Source organism: Plectropomus leopardus, chromosome 8 (assembly GCF_026936395.1).
Source record: "Plectropomus leopardus strain MGB_pleo_1.0 chromosome 8, ASM2693639v1, whole genome shotgun sequence".
Classification (NCBI taxonomy): Eukaryota; Metazoa; Chordata; class Actinopteri; order Perciformes; family Serranidae; genus Plectropomus; species Plectropomus leopardus.
In genome coordinates this window covers 1,738,359-1,764,968 of record NC_142183.1, presented here as the reverse complement: position 1 = coordinate 1,764,968, position 26,610 = coordinate 1,738,359, and positions in this window count along the sequence as shown.

Genomic DNA, 26,610 nt, shown 5'->3' with positions numbered 1-26,610 from the left:
CGCTCTGCTCGGAAATCCTCCTGCAATACCAGAAAAAAAAAAAAAAGCGCCACACTGGGAGATAAATTAGGAGTGTGGCCATCGCTGTAATGGCGGCATGATGGCTGAATTGTTTTCCCGGGGCAGAGTCGGCTCTTATTTTCCCGGCAGGAAGCTTCTCTACCTGATTAGTGAGCAGAAAACCTGCTGAACAGAGACAGACACAAGACACACACACACACACACACACGCGTGATGTGTAAGGACAGCAACCCCCCCCACCCCCAAAAAAAAACACTGATGGTTAACCAGGTTCACTCACACACACACACACACACACACACACACAGTCACAGTGAGCTCTAACGAGTCCCAGGTTCAGGACAGCCGTCACATCCAGCAGCAGTACTACTGTCATTGTACTCTGATCATTACTGCAGTACTACTGTCACTGTACTCTCAGACTTCCTAGAACTGCAATAATGATTGCTATTCTAGTAATATTAGTACTGAACTATTTGAGACGAGTCTTATATATACAGAGGCAAAGTTCTGAGTCTTTAATCACATTAGCTGTTAATTAACCTACATGAACTAAACTGGCCTGAATCCTTTGAAGAACACAAGAAAAAGGCAATGAGCAACTTTACAAGAAATGACCCCAAATTAGCAAAACATTAATAACAAGTACAGGGAAAAATGCTGAAAACTACAAATAAAAAAAAACACAGGGGAAAAAAAAGACATGACCTGGAAAAGGTGCTAGAGAAATGGAGAAATGGAGAGAGAGAGACACAGAGTTTTTTTTGTAAGAAACCTAAAAAACATAGTTATAAATTTAGAAATTTTGAGCATTTTTCCCCCAAGTTTTTTTTTTTTTTTATTGTTTCTGGAGCTGTCCTTAGTGCTGATCCCAGAGCTGATCCTGGAAATGATCCGAGACATTAGAGCCAACCCCAGCACTGATTCTACAACTGTCCGTGGTGCTGATTTTGAAACCAGAGTCGGCCTGAGTGAGTGACATATGAAGTCAAAGAGAATAGAAAATGCTTTTATGGCCACATATTTTAAATTTGTCTCTCAAACTGATTCTGGATCTGTGGAGATTTTGATGCTTCTTTTAGAATTCTTAGTAATTTGAGTATTTCTGGATTTCTTGCGGGATACAGACTAAAGTTATTTGAGTATTTCTGGATTTCTTGCGGGATACAGACTAAAGTTATTTGAGTATTTCTGGATTTCTTGCGGGATACAGACTAAAGTTATTTGAGTATTTCTGGATTTCTTGCGGGATACAGACTAAAGTTATTTGAGTATTTCTGGATTTCTTGCGGGATACAGACTAAAGTTATTTGAGTATTATGGGCCTTCTTGTAGGAAGTTAAGTTGTGTGAGCTTGAGTTTGTGAAGACAGCAGTTGTTTAACAGCAGCTCTGTGATGTTTAAAGTCAGACTCCCACAGACTGAATATTGTGACTGAGCGCCGTGAAGGGTGTGAATGCCGAGCAGACTGTAACAGGTTTCCCTCCGCAGCGCCGAGCTGCGTCAGTGCAGCGTGAACGACAGTTTCATCAGACACAGGAAATGGGGCTTGTGATTTAAAGTGACGCTGAAAGCAGCCATTATTCCGTCAGAGGAACTGATCAGAGCGATGATCCCAACAAAGTGAAAGCAGGAAACAACAGAGGGAAGGGTGAGGCAGATGAAATCCTCTGTGGTAGATCTAATCTTGGCTGGCTCTCCGTGGCTCTCTGCTGGATGATGAAAGCAGAGACCTGAGTGAAACTCTCTGCACTGAAGTTCCTCCTCTCAGACCTCAACGGCCCGCCAGCTGCTGGAGCTGCAGGCTGCTGTTAGAGGGAGGAAGAGGAGCCGCAATCAGTGAGGAAAAGAAATATTTGGAAGCTAAATGTTCAGATCTATTAATTTTTTCGTTACAACAAATACACGAGTGGGTTAAAGAAGCAGTGTGCCTCGTTGTGTTGTTGTAAACATGTTCATGTGACCTTTGACCTTTTTCACTCTAATTACTGGCTTTTCTGCACAGCAGCAGGGGATGTGATATATTTTTACTTAGAAGAATGTTTGTAGCTAACGTGTCATATGACATCACATTGTGCTAACTCATAACTGCATCTTTTTACATTTATTAAGATCACGTAATGACTGTTGTAGTTAATGTCACTTCACTGTCTGTTTCTGCTCAGCATGACGACGTGTAACCTGCTGCTGATGCTTCATGCTGTTTTCATGGCTACTTGTGCTAAAAAGGCTGTCTGTTATTGCTGTGTTGTCTTTTTGTTCTGATGTTTTGCTCGTCTTCTGTTGTCAGAGTTTCTGTTTGCCCTCTCTCTTCTGAGGATTTTATCATTTTATAGATTTCCAAACATCTTGCCAAAGGACTGCACACAGAAGTTGGGATGTCATACAAACTTTCTCTGTAAATATGCTGAATATGTTTTATAGGTTAAATTGTGGTTCTTGGGTTCTTCTAACTCTGCCGGTTGTTGGTGGAGTTTCTTGTTTTTTTGCATAATTTCTGGAGGGAAAATGAAAATGTCTAAGTGAACATTGTGATAAAACACTTTGTCACATTCCCTCCTCTTACAACTCGCCAACATATTTGTATGCAAAGCGGGGTCCTCGCAGACAGCAACTCTTTTGTCAGAAGTTGAAGTTGTATCCTCACACACACTCTCACACTGAGTCACACTCTCTCCTCCTCAGTCTCCATGCCAGACTCTCACAGCCCAGAAACAAAAAATCACAAAGTGAATGGAGAGATGAAATGCGTGCTGTAGCAGCACGCAGCGACACAGTCCGCCCACCTTCATCTCGCCCGCGATGCTGAGAGGTCCGACAAGCAGCCGGCTGACTCTCCACACAGACACTTCAGCGACAGAGGAGTCGGTGTTCTCGGTGACTGTGGAGAGGACTTTCTCCGGCGGAGCTGGAGGTGAGTCGGTGCAGACAACAGAGCGAGCTCCAACATCACCTCTGAGCACCAACAAACAGCAGGCGTCAGAAGGCAGCTAAAGGCCAGAGGAGGAGAGGACGACGATGCAGAGACACGGAGACGGAGGAAAACACAAGCTATCATCATACGTTTGTCCTGAAGGTGGCACCTCAGGACACGAGACAGTTAAATTGAGAGGATCATCCTCAGGAGAGCACGACACTCCATGAACATCTGCCCCTTTGTTTTCTACATACCTGAACAAATTTAGCTTTACTGAATAAATATGTGAACACATAGCAGGAATCTGACTGTTTTTGTCAATTCTCTCAAAATGCATAAATAGAAAAATCACATAACAACGTGTATATATATGTATATATATATATACATATATATATGTATAACCAAGTGGTTTTTGTGCCTAAACATAACCACATGTTGACTGAAGCGATGTTGAAAGTTTCAGTGTATCAGCTGCAGTTTGTAGGAATGTACTAAACTTACACTGGTCTGATCATCGGGGTGGATGGTGCTCCGTTTCCCGTGTGAAGACCCTGAGGAGAACCTCTTGACCTGCATTGTGGATCTAAATGGAGTGTGTGTCTCTCAGAGAGGACTCATCATGGAGGCACGGGGACACGATGACCTTCAGTCACAAAGAAAAACCCCCTCTGGTCAGATGAGACACTCAAGAGGCTGAAGGTGTTTGATGTGAACCCAGAGAATCCATGATTTATTCTCCTCCTTCAGCAGTTTGATCATAATACAAAAGCAGATTTCCTGACTTATTTATTCCATATTTAAGTGATAAAAGTGAAAACAGACATTAATGTATTTTAACGTAGTTCTTGCATAATAGAGATTTATTTAGCTGAAGAAATGTAAAAACAAACATTGTCTACATGTTTCTCTCTCTAATCTTGAGTCGACTGTCGTTCCTCGTCTCGTTAACTGGCAGACGTCGGCTGTGCTGACAGTCGTCTCGCTGATATAAAGTGACGGTGCCAGCGAGCGCTGAGATCCGGATCAGGTCCGCAGTGACTCAGAGGCCCATAAAGCAGCAGCGCTGATTAAAGAGGGCGGCAGCCTCCATAAATCCTGCGCTATATTAAAGGACAATTTGCTTTCTGTTGTGGAAGCTGTAAAACGGCCCGATGTCCAATCTGGCCGCAGCATATGTGAGCTGTAAAAGCTGCTGCTGGCTGACATGTTTATCTGCCCACAAGCTCAACGGACCCCCAAAAACCAGCAGAGTCGGGAACTCCTCCCACCGTCCTGAGCAGGAGAGGAAGACGTTCAGGTGATTGATAAAGCAGTGTATCTCAGCGGCCATCACATCTGGCGCTGTGGCCAGCTGAGAGGCTTTTAGCTGCTGGACAGGTCAAACCGGCCTTTCGTCGTGGTAAAAGGCCGGCGTAAATCTCCCCACCGCTGCTGCTGCTCTGCCAGCTGATCAATACTGATCTAAAAGTGATGAATGAGAGCCTGATGGACTCCATCTTTTCTTCTCCCGGCGGCACCAGCGAGAACATCTTATCTCTCTGTTTCTGGAGGGAGGGAAGGCGGAGGGAGGTCACCCGGATAAAAACACAACGTCTCAAAGATTTTCTGATGGCTGATCCGATGTTGACGCTGTTTCCACGCTTTCCTCCATTTCTGCTGTTCTGAACGCCACCGAAACGTCACAACTGGGGTATCATCAAAATTTCCTGCCCATAATAACAAATTTGGAGGATCATTCGTGAAACTTTATTTATCCAGGAGGAAACAGCTGTGCAGCATCTGCAATACATCATCTAACATAACAATGAGGTGCCAAAATATTACAGAGGATATCGAGGATGTAAACTCAAACTTGCTTCTCTTTGACCATCTTTGCAGATTTGACTTTTTATTCCTGTTAATTCCAGATATTTTAATGTCCATATTCTAAAAGCAGATGAAAGGCTCTTGTGGTCGTTCTTCCTAAAAGATGTAGCCCCTGAGGTTCCACTGGAGCTTCATCTTGAGGCCGTTAGTGACCTGTGGGAACTGTGCGGAGCTGATGGACCCTCAGCGACGCCCGAGGGAGCCACAGAGGGCTGAGCGATCAATAAGAGGACAATGCGACGCTTCAGCTCCGGCGCTACAATGAACATAAGTTGTTTTTTCATTCTGAGCTCTCGAGCTGAGACGAGCCCTCCTCTTCACCGCCGCCCGCCCGCACATGATGATAAAGGCCATGAATTGAAGCCATAAATTACCTCTGAACGTTGAGGAGTGTGATGATTAATCACTCCACAAAGTCTCCACTGTGGAGACACAAAGATGTGTCTCCTGGTGCCAAACAGCTCTTCTCTGTTCCCCACCGATGATTTACAGCGCGTCTGCGCCGCGGCGTTCAGCTTCAATCAGAAAACGGTTTGGAGATGCCAAACTGACAAAGAGCGCGAGCTGGAGCGGGCCGTACCTGTGAAAAGCTGCAATATGGACACGTTTCTTTCTGATGACGCCGCCGCTCTCTGCTGCTTCTTTCAGTGGCAATAATGGGCATCCGGTCAGTGACGCACGCCATAAATCACAGCGCCTGCCGGTTTGTTTACTCGGTGGGGTTGTGGAGAGGTCTGAAACAGCAGTATCTGTCCCAGCCAGCTGCTCACTTCCCTCTCTGTCTCTCTGCAGCTGCTGCTAATCTCAGCTCTCCAACTTCCTTTAATTCGCCTCCTGCATTGTCCTCATCATAAAGAGTTTGGGGAAAGTTTACCTCGCGCTCTGCTGCTGGAAACGTCTCTGCACTCTGTCTGCTATCTGAGCGCCCGAGTCCTGACTCCATGCGCTCTCCTTAATTCACTCCTTTCTTCCTGAAGGAGCTGGCAGGAAGCTGTTGGTTTAACGGAGCAGGGGGTTGTGGGTAAATAGTAACCTCGTTGACTCATCTGTGTGTGTCCAGAGTAAACACACGGCGAGCTCTGCGGGCTCGCAGTACGCCCTGTTTGGATTTCAATCGGACACAGAAACATCATTTGTTCTCGTATTTGGAGTCTTTCTTCACCTCCCAGATAATGTGACACGCTCTGAATCTTTACCGCAGCAGCGCCTCCTGTCTCTCTCCATCCTGCAACCAGACACATTTACCAGCTAATGTTTATTTTGCTCTGCAGGTTCATCCGGTCCTCTTCCTGTTGAGACCGATCACAGCTGATCATCAGTTTAGTAATTTAAACAACAACGTTAAATAACTGCATTATTTTTTAAACACGAGTTGCCGACTTGACGTCATAAATGCAGAAACATGGCGGCAAAAGCCGATGTTTGGTCAATGGAACTAAAGTTTTTATTAATTTGTGTATTAAATACCAATTTTTGATCACATGTAAAGTGTAATATGGTATTAATGTTAACTGCGGTCCATGTAGAGTCACTCTGATTAGATATACAATCTCTATATAAATATATAAAAAATGAAAAAATAAAACCAGCGATCAGCCTCTTGTTTAAACGCTCTCAGCATTAAAAGTCAGCTCGTCTTCTCTGCAGCTTCATGTTGTTCCACTTTATCACCTCAAAGATCATCAACACAAACAAGTCAGAAGAACGACTTCCCAACTCAGAAACGATGACCTTCAGACAGCATTTAAACACCGTGTGGATCCTCGTTTGTTGCACTTTTTGTATCTTCACTCCTCAAACTTTGTATAGTAACTGCTGCACTTCCCTCAGGATAACTACGGTTTTACATTATTGAATCCACATTATCGCAGCTCATTTCTGCCATGGATCTATTATAAATCTGGATACAGCCATGAGAGCGGGGCCTCGCTCATTCCTGTGAGAGCAGAGAAAGCTCTTTTTCTGGGTTTAGAAATGTGTAAAATAACCGGATCTACTGGCCCATAGAGCGGTGTCGTGGAGATTAACGGCAACCGAATGCTGCCAAGTTTGGCCGAACGCGAACTGCTGGCGGAGCAACCGACTTTCGGATTAGCGCCTGGGGTAGCTTGAAAATTCAATCTTGCAGCTCTTTTAGACTTTCCAAATGTTATCAAACCGGATGCTTTAGATCTAGACGGGGTCGAAGATGTTCGTGGGTTTTGATGCTCACAAAAAAATATTCACTGATTTACAGACGTCTCTTTCACTATGTTAGTCAACGGGGACAAGTCTTTCTGGGCCAGCGTGCATCACGTGGCCGACAGTGTAATTCCACTTTCGGCCACTATGTAAACTTTGCATCAACCCATGGCGCACTTCCTGATGGCTTGATCTCTGCACACTGTGTTTGCATTTGTCCGTCGCTCATCACGTGTCATCTCTCTGATGGGTTGCAGGTCCATCAGTTGCATTGCTGTTGATGACGCTTTATGATAACTGAAAATGAACTAAGAGGTTGCTGAGCTGCATGTGTGATTTGGTCAGGTGATGCCAGATGATGCAAATGATTATCCAGTGTAACTTCCTGCTTTGCTGCAGCCGTCATCATGTTAACAGGAAGACATGAACACCCTGTCAGGTGAGCTCTGAGCTGAAGGAGGGAAAGATAACAGATGGTCAGAGGTTGATGAGCGCTGCTGTCGGACTCGTCCCTGTTACACTGTGAGAACAGAGTTTCTTAATTGATTCTGGAAACGTTGAAAAGCTTCACTGGTGGAAAACGCCATCCCGGGCCAAAATGGAGACAAAAAGCAGCACAATCAGTGGGACCTGGCCTCACAGACGCCGCTGAGATTTCCTCCACATTTTCCACATTCTGCCACTCGTCTCTCCCCCCGAGCTGGAGCTGCGGGGCCTGGCAGGGCGGCACAAGCTGCAATTGATTCAAAATCCTTAGCGGCAAAACAGACAAAGGGGTCATCTATTATCCTCGTCGTCCTCGCCCGCCGTCCCCCTCGCTCCTCTCTCCTCTCCTCGCCTCTCCTCGACCCATCTTTGGCGGTCACCCGTTAAAAGGAAGCTCTGGGGACGTCACGGAGCTCTCTGCACCGCCGGCCTCGCTCCACTTCTCTGAGGCCGGGGGCTGGGGCTAATTGGCGGATCCACCAGGGAGCCCTCCAACCGCCAAGCCACCCAGCCAGGGGGCCCATTTGCAAGCATGTGATCTGTGCTGAACGGGGGCGAGAGCCAGAGACAGGGGAGGGAGGCGGCCGGGGGGGGCAGGGGGGGTCTAGAGGACATGGGAGAAGTGATTCCCCCGAGAGGAGTGGGTGGCAGAAATAAGAGAGGGGGAAACTTGTGAACGCTCTCTGAGCTGTGAAACGGCTCTTTCAGCGCTTCTGCTCCAAATGTGGAGAGATATTTCTGAAACCAGGAATAAACAAATTATCTGTGAATGTCCCTTGAAGCCCTCGTGTGACCATGTTAGTCCCAGGAGGCGAGATGAGAGCGTGGCGGCGAGATGCACTGCAGTGGAGACAGACTGTGGTAATTGACAGGCAGAGCCGGACTGCTCTGTGAGCGCCTTCAGCAGCAGCTCTTTGTGTTTATCAGCGCGGCCGATCGATGGTCATCTTAACCCCGGGAGAGCCAGGCCAGGACGGATGAAAAGTAAAGACTCCTCTTTTGTTGTCGGCGCAGCTCTGTCCAGCGCCATCGGCAACGCTCCCAGAGGCCCAGCTCACACGAACAAGAAAGATGGAAACCGTGACAAAAAGCTAGAATAAATCTTTCTATTTCTTCTCCCACCATCCCCCAGTGCTCCCACTCTGTGCTTTCAAAGACTGAAAATATTTTGGTTGAGCTTCTCTTCAGTGACCGTTTGGGTCCGGAGGGAGCGGAGAGCAGAGAGGAGCTGGAGGACTGAAGCCGCTCTGTGACACTCTCAGATTTGATCATGCAGCCATTCAGAGTGGAAACCACAGAAACTCGCCGCTGCGCTCCGGCGCTGCTGCCTTCTGCTTTTTGTGACTGCGTCTTGTTGCTTATGTATTTTCTGTTGGAACAAATGTTTTCTTTGTCTGGCAGAGAACATTTGTAACATCATGCAACCGCTCAGACTTTACTGCTCTTTAAACGAGGACCATCCTACTGAGTTCACAGAGACTCATCTCCGAAATGTTCCCATCAGCCTCAGCTGCACTTTGGCTTTACGTCCAATTATCAAATGTTAGCATGCAGCTGAATATTCGACCTGCTGCACATCAGCATGTTCACATTTTCTCTCAGTGTGTGCTGGCATTGAGCTCAAATCACTGCTGAGTGTGAAACCTCACAGAGCTGCAGACACTGATTGATTATGTTGAACACGGTTTTATTTTAATTATTATTCATTTACGTTTGTTTTCAGAGAGTGTTTGAGTAAAGTTTAAAGAGACAAGATTTATTTGTGTTAATTAGTGAGCTTTAGCAACACGACAACACCAAACTCATCGAATACCGACAGTGAGTGGATCTACAGATCAAACTGACGCTCCAGGTGCCTGCAGGCGTCAGCTGTGGATGTTCCAGGACGGCGTTTCAGTTTACGGCTGTTATAAGCATCGTGTCTTTCCAAAATACACTTCAGTTTCTGTTCGTCACACCCAAACATTTCTGTCAAAATAAACAAAGCCAGGAAAGCACCTCAGTTTGATTTTTTTTAATGTATTTTTCCCCATAAGTTTAGGAAATAAAAACATCTTTGTTACTATCTCCGGTCGAACATGCTACAGGCACACTGTGCTTCACTGTTAATGAAATTACTCAGGTTTGCTTTCACACGCAGGACGTGAAATAGGTCAGTTTGCAGTCTGGTGGACCTGCCGCCCCTAACAGACTTCTGGCTCTTGATACTGCAGCATTTACTCGAAGTGTCCGAAAAAGCAGCATCCTGCGTCTCATCCGGACTGGGAGTGAGACTGATTGGTGTCGTGCTCCCTGTTTTGTTGTGACTCAAGTTTTTACACTGAGCCGAGTTCATCGCCTTCAGCATCACACCGAGGATCAGATCTCAGGACTCTGCCTGTTAAACAAAGCTTGCATATTTCCCAAAATATTGGACGTCTACACGTTATTTCTGTAACAATCTGTATGGCTGTCAGTCTCATCGCAGCCCGTCAGTGTTTCTGCTCATTTTTTGCATCTGGCACAAAAACATGAGGACGTCCCAGTTCCCACCTAAAAAGAGATCTGATTTGCTCAGCTGCTTTTCTAAAAATCCATCAATGAGGACAGAACCCACTGAGACCGCCGAAAAAACAGGTCAGTTATCAGCTGATGGCCTTCTGCATGCAAACAGTACAGCGAAAGAATATTTTTTATTTGTGACTAAAGACGAGGCAGCCGAAGATCTCCAGATGAGATTCACTCTGTTTTGAAATTCCTGTGTGTGTCTTTAGGTTTGTCTAGACTGTGTGCGTGTGTGTGTGTGTGTGTGTGTGTGTGTGTGAAAGAGTTGGATGGGAGCGATCAGGGCTGCAGATCAGAGCAGCGTCAGCAGTTCTGAGCCTGAATCGTCTCTCAGAGAGGTTGATGGACAGGAGAAATCTGTCTCCTGGGAGATAAAACAGCAGCCTGTCTGTAAAATCTCAAACACTTGAGGACAAACAGCTCTTTATGTCTTTGACTCCTGTAAACTGGATTTACCTCTTTCACTGCTTTTATTCAGTCTGCAGTAACAGTCTCTGCTGTGAAGAGTGCAGCACTAATAAAGTTTACAGTGTCGCCGGCTGACGGTGTTTAGAGAGCTCAGGCAGGTGTCGGCTCTAATTTAACAAAGCTCACAAACTCCTTCACTGACTTGCTGATTCAATCTGCATTAATGTCCACACACACACACACACACACACACAGAGAGGAGTATAATGAATGTGTATGTCTTTCACTTTGATTTTAAACTGGATCTGATTCAGATTTTGTGTGAATGCTGTGATTCTGTTTCTGCATGAAACATAAAGAAAAAATCCAAACTCAGGAATCATTCAGGAAACAGCAAGAACAAGAAGTTTTGGTTTGTGACCAAAAAAGGAGCGAGAGGTTTGACTGTAATGTGCTTTGTCGATAAGTTACAGCCAAAGAAACGGGAAGGCTCTGCTCTGCAGAAAGTGAAAAGCCTTTAATAAATGAGCTCAGCGTTCCTGTGTTTCCTCCTGCAGTCTTCATCAGAGCTTAAAAAACAGCTCTCAGATACACTGAGGCTGATGTCAGCTGACAGCAATCAGGGGAGCTTTGGATAATTGACACAGGTGTAATCAATGAAGTGTATGTGCACACACTCAGGTCAACAACGAACACCAGTGTGTCCTGATACATGTCAGAGGAATACATTCAAACAGTGCACGAGAACAGCTGCTCTGGTGGAGAATATTAGACATAATGTACAAGTTTTAAGAAAAAAGAATCTGCATAAAAGATTTATGTGATGCTGTGATGATGTGCGTAGCATCCCTACCTAGTTTTCATAGGTATACGTACAAAACTGCTTCAGTGAGGAATATAAGAAATAATATACACATTTTTTGGGTAAAAAAATCCTGAGAAACATTAAAGTCACTGTGAGTATCATAAAATGTATTATGAAGGGATATTGATGACGCAGATTCAGTGGATTGTAGCTTCTTCTCACTTCACAGGAGGGAAAACTTGCAACAGTTTCCTGTAAAGTCAGTTTATTGCTTCACTTCAGTCAGTCGCCAAGAAATCCTTTAAGTTAATATTGACTTAAATGAAAGACGTCTGTGACTGTCTGAACAAACTGTGCTCTTTCTCTGTCGACGGTTTTCAAGGTAACAGAGCGTCGTACACTAAGTCCTTATTTCTGTTTTCAGTAGATAATAAGGGAGTGTTTCAATAAAAGAAAAGAAAGAAAGAGAAAAGATTGTCAGGCTTTTGAAGGCGGTCGCAATCGGGATGATTTCTGCAGCAGAAACACTTTTTAAATACTAGAAACAGATGAAATGGTCTCACCTCTTTAGCTGAGATTCGATTTGAAAATGAGATTTCGGAATTAGTGATATGAATAAATGACTTGTTGATTTAGTTACTTGATTTTTTAAAAATTTAATTTCCTCAGAACGCCTCCGGGGGAACAGTCACATCTCTTTAAGTTCATTATTGTTGTTTTATTTCTGTTTACGGCTGTAACTTTAAAAAGCAGCAGCTCCAGAACAAAGTGAATCCTCACACGTCGTCTCCGCCGGCGTCTGTCGGCTCAGTCGTGTAATTTTCTCAGGTGAGGTCGAGTCTGTGACCTGTAACTCGTCGTCGTAACGGTGGTCGAGGTGGACTGAAGCTGTTCTGCTGCAGGGTGTTGTGGGGGGTTAACACTTCTACTCCACTACATCTCGTCTGGTGGCGCCGGGGCCTTTTGTCCTTGTCTTGTCGGCTGACAGGAAGTGGTGGTCGGGGGCTGGTACCTGCCACACACTGTGACATGCTCACAAAGCGAGCAGGGACAAGCAGATTTCAGGAGATTCACAGAAAGAAAGAACATGTGGGGAGAAAGAGGCTTTTATACTGAAAGGCGGCGGCTGCTATCAGCAGCTCTTTGTTGGCGGAGAAAAGCAGCAGGTTTCCTCCACTTTATCTGATGGACACGCGTCCAGCTCACTGCAGCCGCCACCTCCGCCCGCGGTCGGACAAATCTGCAGGGCAAGAGCAACCAAACAGGATCACAAAGTCCAACAGAAACTGCAGTTTGAACACGCGTCATGGCTGTCGTGTCGAGGCGAGGTCGTCAGGAGAGGCGCACCATAAGCACACAGACAGGAAATATAACAGCAGCCTGATGATCGGACTCACGTGTTATTGAGCCATTTTTATTTCAGATCACTTCAGTTTGGAGGGAGGATGTTTTCTTTGCTTACTTTGCTGTAACCAATCAGAAGAGAGGGATGCTTCCGTCCTGTCACTGTTTTCAGCCGACAGGTCAGCTGACCTCATGGTCAGCAGTTACTTTGAGTTTTTTTTTTACATTTTTATGATGATCTCAGTTATATCACCTTACAAAAAGCTACAAAAGCTTTATCGATCTCATCCACGCAATGTCCCGGTAAAAAACAAAAAAAAAAAACCAACACACATTTATTCTGAAAAGCAAAACGCCGCCTCTCATCAGTGTCTCTCCGTCCACCGTCCCCTCCACCTCCTGATGACAGTCAGCTCAGATACTACGTCACTTAAGATATTGTAGTATAACCCAACACAGAAGCTCCTAAATCACAAATCTATGCCGATGATATCCAGTTCTATATTTCATACAGGCAAACAATTTCAAACAGACAACAAACTGTTTGACTCCTTTGAATTAGATCAAATGCAGTCCAGCTGCTGCAGAAAATGTTGCCATTGGGCATTTCTGCAAACCACGAATACTCGTTAAATTTTTTATCATATCATCATTTCTAAAGTGACATGACACGTTCAACACCAACTAACAGCTAAACTGGTTGTGTTTTAGAAACCTTCTTCTGGCTTTAGAGCTCCGATTGTGCCTCTAAAACCAGGTTTTTAAGGCACTGAAGCTTTTTTTCTAACCATGACCAAGTGATTTTTGTACCTGAACATAATGTATCCAATACACGATAAAGTACAGTTGTAACATATCAATGGTTTGCAGAAACATACACACATTTATTCTGGCAGTTGAACTGGGAATGCATCATTCTCTGGCCTGCCACTGGGTTTTACATCATATCTGAGGCACATTATTTTAGTACTTATTTGGTCACAAGGCGAAACATTTTGAATTTTTGCAAACGTCATTATCGCAGAAATACCAGCTTGAAACTAAATGGAAACTGGAGCTGGAAAAATGTCGGACAGTAATGTAAATCACATGTTATTTGTAGGAGTGAGACATGCAAAAACACCAGTTTTGTGTTTGAAGAGGATCCAAGACAAAAGTCTTCCTAATAATGCTGAAAGAACAAAGGTTTGTGCAGGACGCATCACGATCTTTTGCGAATATCCTACTGTGAAACATCAGTGCTGCTCGCTGAATTCTGCTTGTTCTTTTCAGCTGAAAGCAGGGAGGATATTTTGAGCAAAGTACAAGCTCTCATCTGTTTAAAGCTGTTCATCATTACTACTCCTCTCCCTCTTGTTTGGGGCGTCTTCTCTCTGAGCACGATGCATTAAAAATTGAAAGCCTTCTTTGTGTTGATGCACAGGGAGGGGAGGGGAGAGAAAACAGCGACGGCGCTCTTTTGAGTGCTACTCCTGTGCTCTTGAAAAGCCCGACATCAATAAAATGGGGAGGGAGAAAGAAACAGAGGAGAAAAAAGGAGAAAGGCGACATGAAGAAGTCGTTGTCACTCTGTTTGTTTTTAATGTTGAGATGTTAAAAAAAGCTGTCGGAGCGCTGCGGCTGTGGAGAGACGAGCACATACAGTACAGGATGTTAGATCCTCTCCCTCAGGAGTCTGACACACAAGAAGAAGAAAACACACATCACAGCTGCGCTCATCTCCAGCAACCAGCCGCTCCTCGCTCTCCCATTCATCTTCAGCTGCTCCTCTGAATGCACTTCTAATAAACCTGCACGCTCTCAGTGTTATCACTCTCATTATCGGAGTTATTCGTGAGCCTTCGTTATGTTTTTAACTGCACCTCAGCTGTTCACCGCCTCCCAAACCTTCAAGGACAGTCACAAATTCAAGTTTTCATTTCCAGCCAGTAACTGACACGTTCTTATAAAAAAATGAGCCTGTGGAGGCGGTTGATTCATCTGACAACAATATTCACATTTCTGTGTTTAATTCTCATGTTTGAACTGTTGTTTTAAGTGACGGTAGACTTGTTTTATTTGCTTCTGATAAATGTTGATGGCACAATGAAATATCTATAGAATAATGACACCATCAGTGCTTAAATTGGTTCCACATAAGCCTCGTTTTTATTTTCCAGTTCTGTCTGACATCGAGTACGATCTCCAGGGAAGACAAAGGCACAGTTTCAGTCTACTTTCATGTTTCTGTTATAGATTCAGTGAATAAAAGAGTTGTGCTTTTGTCCTGTGATGCTGGTAGTTTCACTCTTTGCAACATCTACACTAAAATTATGGAATAAATGTTGAAAAATTAGAAAAACATCCAAACTTTGACAAACCAGACTGAAAGTTTGTCAGATGACCCAAACCTATTTTTAACAACAAAATTCAATGCAGGTACTTTTGGCCCGCTGCTTCACAGACTGTAAGGCAGCACTTTATCTAATCTCTCATCACGTTCATTTAATGAGGCATTAATGAAATTCATACACACAACACAACAATAACAAAAACTTTCACTAAAACATGTTTTTCACAGCAGAGAGGGCGGCGATCACATGCTACTGCTGATGATTCAACCCAGAGAGTTTTACATCCATGAACTGGTTATGAAAATAACTTACATTCATTACTTTGTCTGTCTGCTTGTTGGTTTAATCATTTCTCTTTTTCCTTTTTTAAATTAAAGATTTAGGGCTGGGCGATGAAACGATAATGATACCAGTCGTGCTGTAACTCTTCTCCAACTGAAATATGAGATTTGGTAAAACGTACTTCACCCATGGTCGCTCCCCAAAATCTGCAGAGATCACAGCAAAGCCGTTACTTAGGGACTGTTCTGTAGCTGCTTCCTCCTGACAGTTTGGGGAACGTTCCTCTCTGTAGATCCACTAGAACTCAAACACATCATTCACACCATCACACCATCACAACATCGTTTTCACCATTATTTTTGTACAGTTCATGTTGACATAAGAAGATAAGAGGGTAAAAATATATATATATATATATATATAAAAATGAAAGTGATTTTGCTTATTTTTACAAAAATGAGATTTTCCAACTTTTTGTCTGAAATGTGTTTTTTTTTTTTTCAAATAAAAATGCATAAATTAAATTCATCTGTGCTCACCACATCTCAGCCTTTCATATCCTCAGGTAATGAAAAACAAACAAAAAGAAGTTATCAGTTATCGGTATCTTATCGGCCACGAGGAGCTGGAAATTATTGGTTTATTGGCATTGTTTTTTTTTTCGTTTTTTTGATGAATTGATCAAAATATAATATTCAGGCCGATAATCTGCCCTTTTGAGAAGCACTGGATCATAGAAAAAACGCACCTGCGTGATATTTAAAACTTGATAATTTCTTTGTTGATGATTATTCGTAAGACACAAATGAAAATCTTCACCTGCCTCTTCAAGAAACAAGTCAAAGTGTCACAGAGTCTGGTCTGAGTTTCCATCCTGCCACGTCTCAGCTGTGCCGTCTGTCCGTCCATCCGTCCATCCGTCTGACCTGCAGTCCTGTGTGCAGGCGCCAGAGGGCAGCGTCCCCCCAGAAAGGTGTTGGGGTGGGTGTCGGGGTGTCGGGGTGTTTGGGTGGGACGATGATTGACAGCGGCAGCCTCAGAGGGAGCGAGGAGTTTTCAGACGCCCCGCTGGATAGAAGCCTCCATGACGAGAGGAAGATTTGAGTACACATGCAGCTTTTTGTTGAGAGGGAAGATGCAGATTGTTGTGCTGCGTCTTGGCTACAAGCTGCTGAGACGAGAGGCAGATTAAAAGCTTCTGGGTTCATGGTGTCTCACTGCTTTTTGGGTTTAGTGTGATTCAGAGCGCCCGTATGTTGCGGTGCTGTGTTTTTGTCTTTTCATGCTGCTCTGTGAACATCTGATCACCATAACGAGCGTCACTGCCTTTAATGTCTGCAAATATCTGCATGATGCTTCAGCTGCAGGAAAACACGATGAGACAGCAGCTGAGAGCAGCGCAGATGATCAGGAGGACACAGATTATACTTTAGACTTTACATTTACATTTCACCCGCATGTATGTTTATTGTTATGCTGCAACCTCTAATGGACATATAATTATAACTGGAGCACAGGAGGAGGTCAGCTGACATCGTACTTTGACTTGGACCCAAGAAGAAACTGCTGTGCACAGACCCTCTGAAACCAAACCTCAAACTGCTCAAACTTATTTAAAACCAAAAGCAGGATCTTTTTTTGAGAACTTGACCGTTTAGCTAGTTTTGGTGTTTAACTGCAACACTTAACCAGTTGTTTACCAGTGTGCCAACAGTCACACGTGTTCAAAACATTAAAGTATCAATGAAAACAATGAGGACCAGCAACCAAACAGAAGGAATTATCACACCTGAGTGCTACTGTTAAAAAAGTAGCTAAAGACTAAAATTAAATAAAAAAAACTGCCGGAACAATAAAAGCAAAAAAGCCAAACATTAGCTGAAACAAACAGTTGATTAATTGAGAGAATCATCAGCAGATTAATTAATAATAGAAATAACTGTTTTTGGTGCATTTCAGAGTTTCTTTGCATGCTAGTGCTGCACGTATCTCAAACATACAAACAGAAAACATGCTGCTGCAGCATTATGTCTGTCACTTTTCCAAACAGAGGAGCAAAAATAATAAAGCATCGGTGATTCCCCCCAAATCAGTGGGTACCAACAAAATAAGAACAGCACTCAACATTGGAAAAAGTTGTGAGGAGTTTGGACCGAATGCAGCACACTGTGAGAGGATCTGCACCAACGGCATATGCCGAGCGGCCAATCAGACCAGAAGGGAGAAACGAAACTGAAACTGCCGGACAAGGAGCGGGAGGAGAGCCGGCATCAGGGTGAGGCTGACCTGACTGACAGAGAGCTGTTTCTCTACAAAGAGACATGCTAACCCCTAACATTTCGAATAAAGTTGTTGCACTGGATGGACGGACCTTGTTGAGAGACGACAGGACGCAAGACTGCAAGATGCACTGTAGGAATTGTATGATGCCATCAGCAGCAACCAGATGGACTCTTTCATAGTAGCTGCTGATTTTAATCAACTCATCTATCAACTTCAGAGATGTAGCAGGATCAAGGATAAATTTTAATTTCATTTTTAAACTTTGTCTGAAAAATGACTAATAAATCTACTTTGTATTCTATAAAGCAGGCTATTCCTTTGCAGTAAATGTACCTTCTTCTCCAACCTCCCTGTTGCAGGTCGGTCACTTTTAGATTTTTAGGCCTCTCCTACTGCAGGAGCACGCTGGTTAGAGCAGAGCGCAGTGACGCGTTTCCGTGTTTGCCAGCCGTCAGTATAAAGTGACTGTCCTCCGATAGACAGGATGGACCGTGTGTCCGCAGCAGTTAGTGGACGGAGACTAATGTGAGCGTGTAAAACACACAGAGCACTGAGACGGCTGTTTGTATCCGACATTGATTCTGTTATCAAAATCAATACATGTAAAGAGACGGTGTGTATGGCAGAGTTTCGATCTGCTCGTCATCATCGGCAGAGAGAAGAGGAAGAACTCGCTCTCTCGCTCTCATCTTTCCTTCATGGCGGCTCACTCTTTGATTGATTGGACGAGTGTGTGTGCTGCGCTGTGATTAGCCGGCTCTAATTAGGATCCATGCTTTGTAGTAAACACAGGGGATTAGCTGCAGACAAACACACCTATCAAACAATTAATACACTAATCAGCTAAAGAGCGCCGCTACCTCTCACTGCCATTAACGCTGCTTAGCAACTATCAACACACACTCCCGTCCGGCCTCCGACACTCCGCAGAACTTCCTCTTTTCTGCTGTTTTTATGTCTGTTCACTCTCTGAATCTATACTCCTTCCTTCCATCCCTCCTGATTTGCTGTCAGAGGAAACAGCAGGCCGGTTTCATTTGTCCACATTTTATTTTTTTTGTGTTACTCTGACATCCCATAATTCATCTACTCACAGTTCATTCTCCTCTTTTCACAGAACATTGAAGTGCACTGCAGGAGGACCATGTGTTCATATGATCTGATTCTGTGATTAAATAAAAAGAAAAGATGTCAAACAAAAAGCTTCAAATTCAACATGTGGTTTCAGTAGAATTAATCAAGTTTGATTCTGAGAGATCGACCACATTACAGATTTAAAATTAAAAAATACAAAAGAACAAAGGCTTAGAAAAGGGTTTATTTTTTAAAATTCTCAACACGTTAGGGTTTGGTGATTGGTTATTCCATCTCTAGACAGGTTTTTTTTTTAAATAGACCTGGAAAAGAGGTTGAAAACCTTCAGTACATTTTTATTCATCAATTCTGATCTCATATTTAAGCTTTAGGACCCGTTTAATATCACACACACTCACATTTGTCTGCACACAAAATGTTTTTAAAATCAAGCTTTAAGAAATCTCAGTATTATATTTATTTCAATATAACATCAGTCCTAATCATAAATATTAAATATTCTTTAATTTTCAGAATTTTAAAACTTTACATACCAGGTTTCTGTCATGATACCACTATGTTTTTAGATTTTAAAGTGAATTATTCTCAGTCTCCTCTGTGCTCAGTGTGTGAGTGTAGCTGCTGACAGTCTGGGATATGTCAGTGTGTGAGTGTAGCTGCTGACAGTCTGGGATATGTCAGTGTGTGAGTGTAGCTGCTGACAGTCTGGGATATGTCAGTGATCAGCAGCTACATTGACTGTGACAGGTCACCTAGTCGAAATAGCATGTATTTCCTCCATATGCCAAATATGGTCAAAATGACCTCATCAGGTGGAAAATAGTCAAAATGACAAATTCAGAGTCAAAAGCCCAGAATGACACCCAGAAATAATACAAGTCCTGTTTTTCTGCTCTGATGGCTGTGGGATCAAAAATGTCAGTTTGAATGGGTTTCAATGGAGCATTTTTGGACCTGAACAGTCTGAATGTAACTATTTAGTTTCCACAGTGTATTTTAGACTTATTGTAGGAGCTGAGCTGCAAATTCACTGATTACACTCAAATACACAATCTGGACTACATTTAGGACACATGCATCAACACACACACAATTATCAAAACATGAAGAATGAAAAGTGCGTAAAATGCACCAAACAGTCTCTAAAAGGGTTAATCTATTTATGTCTCTGGATACGTCTCATGTCTTGATATGCAGAGTAAACCAAAGCTATTTTTAGGGATGGAGACAAAGTGTCATGAGCACAATGGGAGCGTTGATGTGTGTTAATAGAGATACGCTCCCAAAACTCCTCCTCAGTTTGTAATTTTGTGGGCGTCCTGTGATGATGTTTGTCATCACCTCTTTATTTGTCACTGTGCTATTTCCAGGGTGCTAATTTAGGAAATGCTCTGTGGGTCGTACCAGAGGGCGGGAACAAATGACCTCTGTGGTCGTTTGGGTTAGAGGGCTTGTTGTCATTGTTATATGTTGAAAATCTCAGCATATGTGACACTTTGGAGGAGGCTTTTTTCTCTAACTGAGGGGGGGGATCCAGATCATCAGCCCAGAGCACTGCAGCATGCATGGGGGATATTCCAAACAGCGGCTGAGGTATTTGATGTATTTGCTGTTTTAGATTTAACTGTCATTTGTGCACACATACTCGTGTAATTATGCCTTCCTCTCTCTGCAGGAGCCAACAGGAACATTCAGTCAGAGCCAAATCATAAAAAACAACAGCGAACAATGCTGCTTGATTAAAAACTGTGAACCTGTGACTTTCTTTTTTTTTCATGCTTACAGGTTCATTAAAAACTAAAACATTTTTCCAAACTCTCTGGAGAAATGTATCCTTTCCAGAGTGGAGGTGTTTTTGTTATTATTATTATTATTTTTTAAAATCTGTGAATGTTTAAAGATGCTCTGAGCGTCCTCGTCACAGTGACAGGAAGCTGCTGTGGTGGAAACAGGTCAGCGCTGCAGTGACCAATCAGCTGGCGGCTCGGTGTGCGTACAGTAGAGTCGGTGTCACCCTGAGGGAAACACACTCCACAGCTGTTAACACAACATCTGAGCGGCTCAGCAAACACAGCCTCTGCTCACTCAAAGTGCACACAGCCTCCCTGCAGCACCATTTATCATCAACAGCCCCCGGAGCATCCTCCGACAAAACTCTCAGCCTAAACACAGCTCCGCCCCACCCGCTCATCCTTCTTTCTTCTCACACACACCGTTTTAAGCCCGTCCCGAGAAGTGAATGAACAATTCCCCCGTCCCTCCGGCTCGTCTTGTAATGGCTCAGGAAGAGCTTCAGTGAGTGCACAGCAAAGTGAAGGAAGAGGCAGCTGCAGAATGAAGTCTGGGAAGTTCATTTTCACAGATTTTACCTGCATGAAGATCAACTCTTATTATTTCTGATCACTGCAGCCAAACTTCTCAGTGTTCATCTCTCACATTCAGAGAAAACAACACAAGACTTCTCATAAAGAAACATCACATTTTGCAGATTAGCATCAAAATGCAAACACAACATGTCCACCACATGACACATAAACCAACACACTCTCATCCACATTTACTGGGTGCCGTTCATATGTACACATGACGCATTACGCGCCCATCCATTCTGTGGTGGCGTGTCAGTTTACACCTGTTTAATGAATTGTGTCTTTTCAAAATAACCTGCAGTTTTCACAACAAATATTCAGTTTCTGCTCATGAGATAGTCTCTTTCAAAATAAACTTACGATGTCTGTAAAACACCTCATATTAATGTTCATTTCCTTGTGCAACAAAAGCACATGTTTAGGTTTGGGCAACAAAAGTGGGTGGTGAGGTTTAGGAAAGTATGTACGTAAGATTTAGGTGTAAGAAAGTTACATAGGTTAAGTCTATGGAAAGAAACGTGACTGGGAATCACCACATCATGTACTTAACATAAAGTTACATCAGTTAAGCTTAGGAAATTAAAGTTACATAAATGTAACTTAGGTATGTAAAAGATAAATAGTACAAAAAGAACAATATAAATAGTTCAAAAAACCAAGTAAAACTCAACAGTTAAAAAAATACACCAGCTGCACATGGAAAAAAATTGCACATAATATAGTTCAGGTTTAGGAGAAGGAGCCTGGTTAGGCGTCACCGCGTTAGGTCATGGTTGTAAAGTTAGGTTAGGAAGTTTGGGTTTATGAAACAAGAGCATGTGATTAGGTTTAGAAAAAAACATACTCTGAATCATGTATGTTCAGGAAAGTCTGGAGTTTGTTCGACACATACACCTTCCTGTTTGTCCTTTTGGGACCTTAAATTACGCCGTCACCTGAAGCTGCCCAGCAGCAGATTTAACAAGTTGGGAGTGAGATCAGGTCGCTTAAAGACAGAGGAGTTTTTTTTTCAAATATGTTACGCTTTGTTTATTTCAGTGATACAGAAACTTTTTGTTGCTATTCAAATTTTGCACATATTTTCATGTTTATTTATCAGCGTATCCTTATTTCTCCCATCCTCATGCGTGTACCTACATACTGTTGGAACAAATCTAAATATGCAGCACTGTTTGACAAAAATAAAAATGTCTTTAATGTTGGTGGAAGACACGGTTGTCCACTTTCTCCTAATTAGTTTTTCACTAAGCCGGTGACAAGCAGCAAAGCCCGAGATGCTGTGGGGACGCTGGAGACGGATGATTATGCAGAACATGGATCACTATCTGTGTAATAAAGTCCTGTTGGAGCAGAAATCCCGTTAACAATGCAGCCAGTTTTTTTTTTGTTTAGTGGATTTGAGTTCAAAGCTGCAGCAGCAGAGACAGAAGAAGCAGCAGGAGCCGGTGAGAATTCATCAGTGGGTTTACACTCTGCATGGGCAGCGAGGAGCAGACGCACAACACTAAAAATACACCTGTTATATTCTGTAAGCAGCAGTATCCCCTCCTGCACATGTTCACACACACACACACACACACACACACACACACACACACACACACACACACAAGCAGATTAGCAATGAATCTAAATGAGTTCCTGCACAAAAAGACGAAGTGCACCAGGATCAGATATTTAGAGATGAAACATCCACAGAGCTAATTATCTCCACATTAATCTCACTAAAGAAAGATGCCTAATTACTAAATAAGATAAAAGCTTTATTGATTCATCACTGCAGAACAAGAAGTGACCAAAGAGGTGAATCTGAATACACAGTAGAAGAAGAAGAAATATAAACAGATAAATCACAGCGAGAGAGACGCGGAAACTTTTTCAGTTGCAGAAAGAAAATGCAAAACCAACAGAGCTGTTTACAGATGTTCCAGATAAAACTGCAGTTATAGTTCTGCTTTTTTCGGGACGGCGGTGAGTCTGGTCTGTTCAACACTTTGGTTCAGACTGAAAAGTCTCAACAGATACCAGACAGACTGTGATTAACCCTTTGAGACTGGTGCTTTTTTTCAAAAACATGGGAGGAAGGCAAAGAGGAACTAAAGAAGAGACCCAAAAATGACCTTAAAAGAAAAGTAAAAAAACAAAATAAACAAGCAAATAACCTGAAAAAAGTGCTTAAAAATGATAATAATTCTGTAACATAACTTAAAGAAGAAAAGGGACAAGGTCAAGTTTATCGTCCTGTGTGTTTTAATGAACTGCTGTGATTAAATTCTTGTTTCAAAGTCCAACTTACAGCAAAACTCTGAACTACAAGATCAAATATGTGATGCATTGAAAGAAAAGGAGGAGAGACCGCACAAGTTGCAACTAAAAATAAGATTATTTCACAGAAGTAAAAGGGACATTAGTGTAAAAGGAGAGTAAATCTGACAAAACCAAAGAGAGTGGAAGCAGAGAGCAGGACTGGCAGCAGCTGATACAGAGCTGCAATCACAGCAGGTGAGCCGAATCTACCTGACGATCCGACTCCGCCCACCAGGCTCCTGCTCACAGCACTGTCATGCCATGAAAAAAATAAATAAATAAATTAAAAAAAACACTGCATATTTAGTTAGTAGTTTAAAAATACATTGTTGAAAAGAAAACCTGATAAATTCACTACACGATGTTTAAATTAAATATAGTTTTTTTTTTCTTCAACATCTCATTCAACAGTATTGGAATCAGAAGTCCATTATTGATTTTCATTTTAATGAAAATATCGATAAAATTAAATGTATTAAATATATATACACATAATAAAATATGTGCATACACATAATAAAATATGTGCATTATGTTGTGCTCAAACCTCACACCATATGCAAAAAATAAAATGAAAAAATATGTATAATATGCAGAGTGCACAAAAATACAGAAATATAAAATATAAAATATGTGCCATATGCTACATTACAATGTACAAAGTACAAAGTAGTATGTAAATGTTTTGAATTTTTAGAAAAAAAATATGGGTATTATGCTTAAATGCAGAACACATTATATGTAGTTGAAATAAGAATTATATTTGCATTTTTTTTTTTTATTATTATTTTGTTTGCTCTGTTTTTAAATGTTCTGAATAAAATACAAGTTCAAACACATCGAAGATGATTCTGCTTCTCTCACATGAAGCACAGAAAGCAAAAAGCTTCATGGCAAAGTTGGAGCAGCTGAATTATCTCTGAAGTTTGTACTTTGCTCGTCAGACGCTGCCACGTTCACACCGCCTTCCTGAGAGCCTCTGAGGCGACTCTGACCTGATTGTTGGAAATGTTTCACACCTGAAACTTTGAAGCAAACGAGGTCAGAGAAGCAGCTCGTATCATCTTTACACAACACGAGGCACAAACACGTCTTCCCTGTTTCCTGTTAATTTACAGCTGAAGTGTGAGCAGGCCGCTGTTTGGTTGGTGTGTGTGAGTGTGTGTGTATGTGTGTGAGCTGTGATCCCCACACACTCCACACACACTCGGCTCCTCTGTGATTTTGTCTTTCAGCTGAAAATGAATGAAGGTCTGCACCCAGCCAGAGACGGATTTCATCCATTCCAACTTCTTTCTCTAAATGAACAAACAGCGCTCTCCTCTTCTGAGCTGCAGCCACATCCTGTACAGTCTCACGGCTACGTTTCCATGGCAACAGTGTCCGACCGGGTACACATGGGAAAGCAGCGAGAACAGAGAGCGAGAAAGTTTCTCCTTGGAAGAGCAAACCTGGCCGAGGCTTTGACTGGCATCACATGCTCAGACCTGCTGACTGAGGAGTTCAGCTTTCTCTGTATCGCCCTGCAGCACAACCACGTTCCCATGACAACCGCATACCTCGGTTCAGCGAGTGTGTGCTCACCGCGGCCCTCGATAATTCACAAACAGTTATAATCGATGCAGATGATGCCACTCTGCCACCCGTCCTCAGAGCTGGGCAGAGCCGCCAGTGTGGGAGCGATTACTGTAGAAACAGAAATAACACACACACACACACACACGCACGCACACACGCACGCACACACACACTGTGTAAACTCTGAGTGGAGATTTAATCTGTCCAGCAGAGACTCTTGAAATAAGAAAACTCATTCAGCGGTTTTTAAGTGTTTGTTTGTGTTGCTGTTTTGGCGGTCATCATTGTGGTCACAACACACACACACACACACACACACACACACACACACACACACAGAATATCACATCACCATTCATTCTTTTTCAAGGTGAACACCCACACACAAGTTGGGTCTTTCTACACACTTTCAGCACAGAATGGCGCAACTTCTCCTCCAGGAGTTTATTGATCCAGAGGTGACAGAAGTGGTGGAGATGTAGAGCAGAGAGGCCCGAGGAGTGAAGGGGACAAACATCCTGCTGCTCTAGACCAACAAAGATTTGCTCTCTGGGATTTTCACCCCCAAACATGTGTAAACTCTTCAGAAACTATGTTTTATAGTTTGTATAAAATTAATGCACACAAATTTGTACATATTTTACTTTGTATGGAGGGCTGCCGTCATGTGACCAGTGCTCTGACTGTAGTGAGCGAGTTATGAAGTGGTGGATGGGACACAAAAACACAGACTTTCTCCTGAAGACGCCTGTTCAAAACGGTGCTAACACTGAGTCATTTTAAAGTTCATCCATGTGACGGACGAAGTGTCATTTTTGGGTCTCTAATTCATGGGTTATGATAGGAACTCAGAGAGGAACGGCATTTTTTTAGGACATCCAACATGTTCTCATCCTGACTCGTCACATGTTGCCTCTTTGTCAGTGGACTTCTGCGTCTGCGTATTACGTGCTAGGTATCCCTTTGCGTCTACATGTTACTCTCTTGGTATCCTTGTGTGTCTACATATTACGCTCTAGGTATTCTTCTGCCTCTACATGTTACTCCCTCAGTATCCTTGTGTCTACATGTTACTCTCTAGGTATCCTTTTGCGTCTGCTGTTGACGTTCCAGGCTGCTGCTGCCGTGACGTCAACACAAGCACATGTGGGATGATGCTGCACGTGGTTATGTTTATTCAACAACAGCACATAGCAGCCAACGCCCGGACGTCAACAAACACACATGCTGGATGGATGGTTAGGATTAGGGTAGTAAGAAAAGCATAAACTGCTCTTTTTTCCATCTCTCTTCTTCACTGTTGGTAGTGTGTTGGTTAGAAGCTGTATTTCTTTCTAATAATTGAACATTTTGTCACTGCTGTGTTGACGCTGATGTAAATAACCTGACTCGTGTCCTGGCTGTGTGTGAGCCAGACTCGGTGTTGCGTTTCCTCCAGATGTTGGTTCTCAATGGCTGTTGTTCTTTGCGTAATTGAGGGCTGCAGATGGAGGGATGGAGGACAGACGAAAATGAAAGTGTCTGAGAGGCGTCCAAATGGCAGCCGTGTGATTACCCTTGACTTTGTTGCTGGCGTCGGGCTCGGGTAAAGAGAGTGATATGAGAGGTGTAATGGATCAGTTGTACATCAGCTTCAGACAGATGATTATGACTGTGTTGTTTTAGACGAAGTGTTCAGGGTGAACGCTGCCAAACAATTTCACATTTTGTGGTTGGCGCTCGGATTGATTTCCTCAGTGGTTTGATCATTTCACCTCATCCCAAATCATAATTAGAGCCAGACGGCTT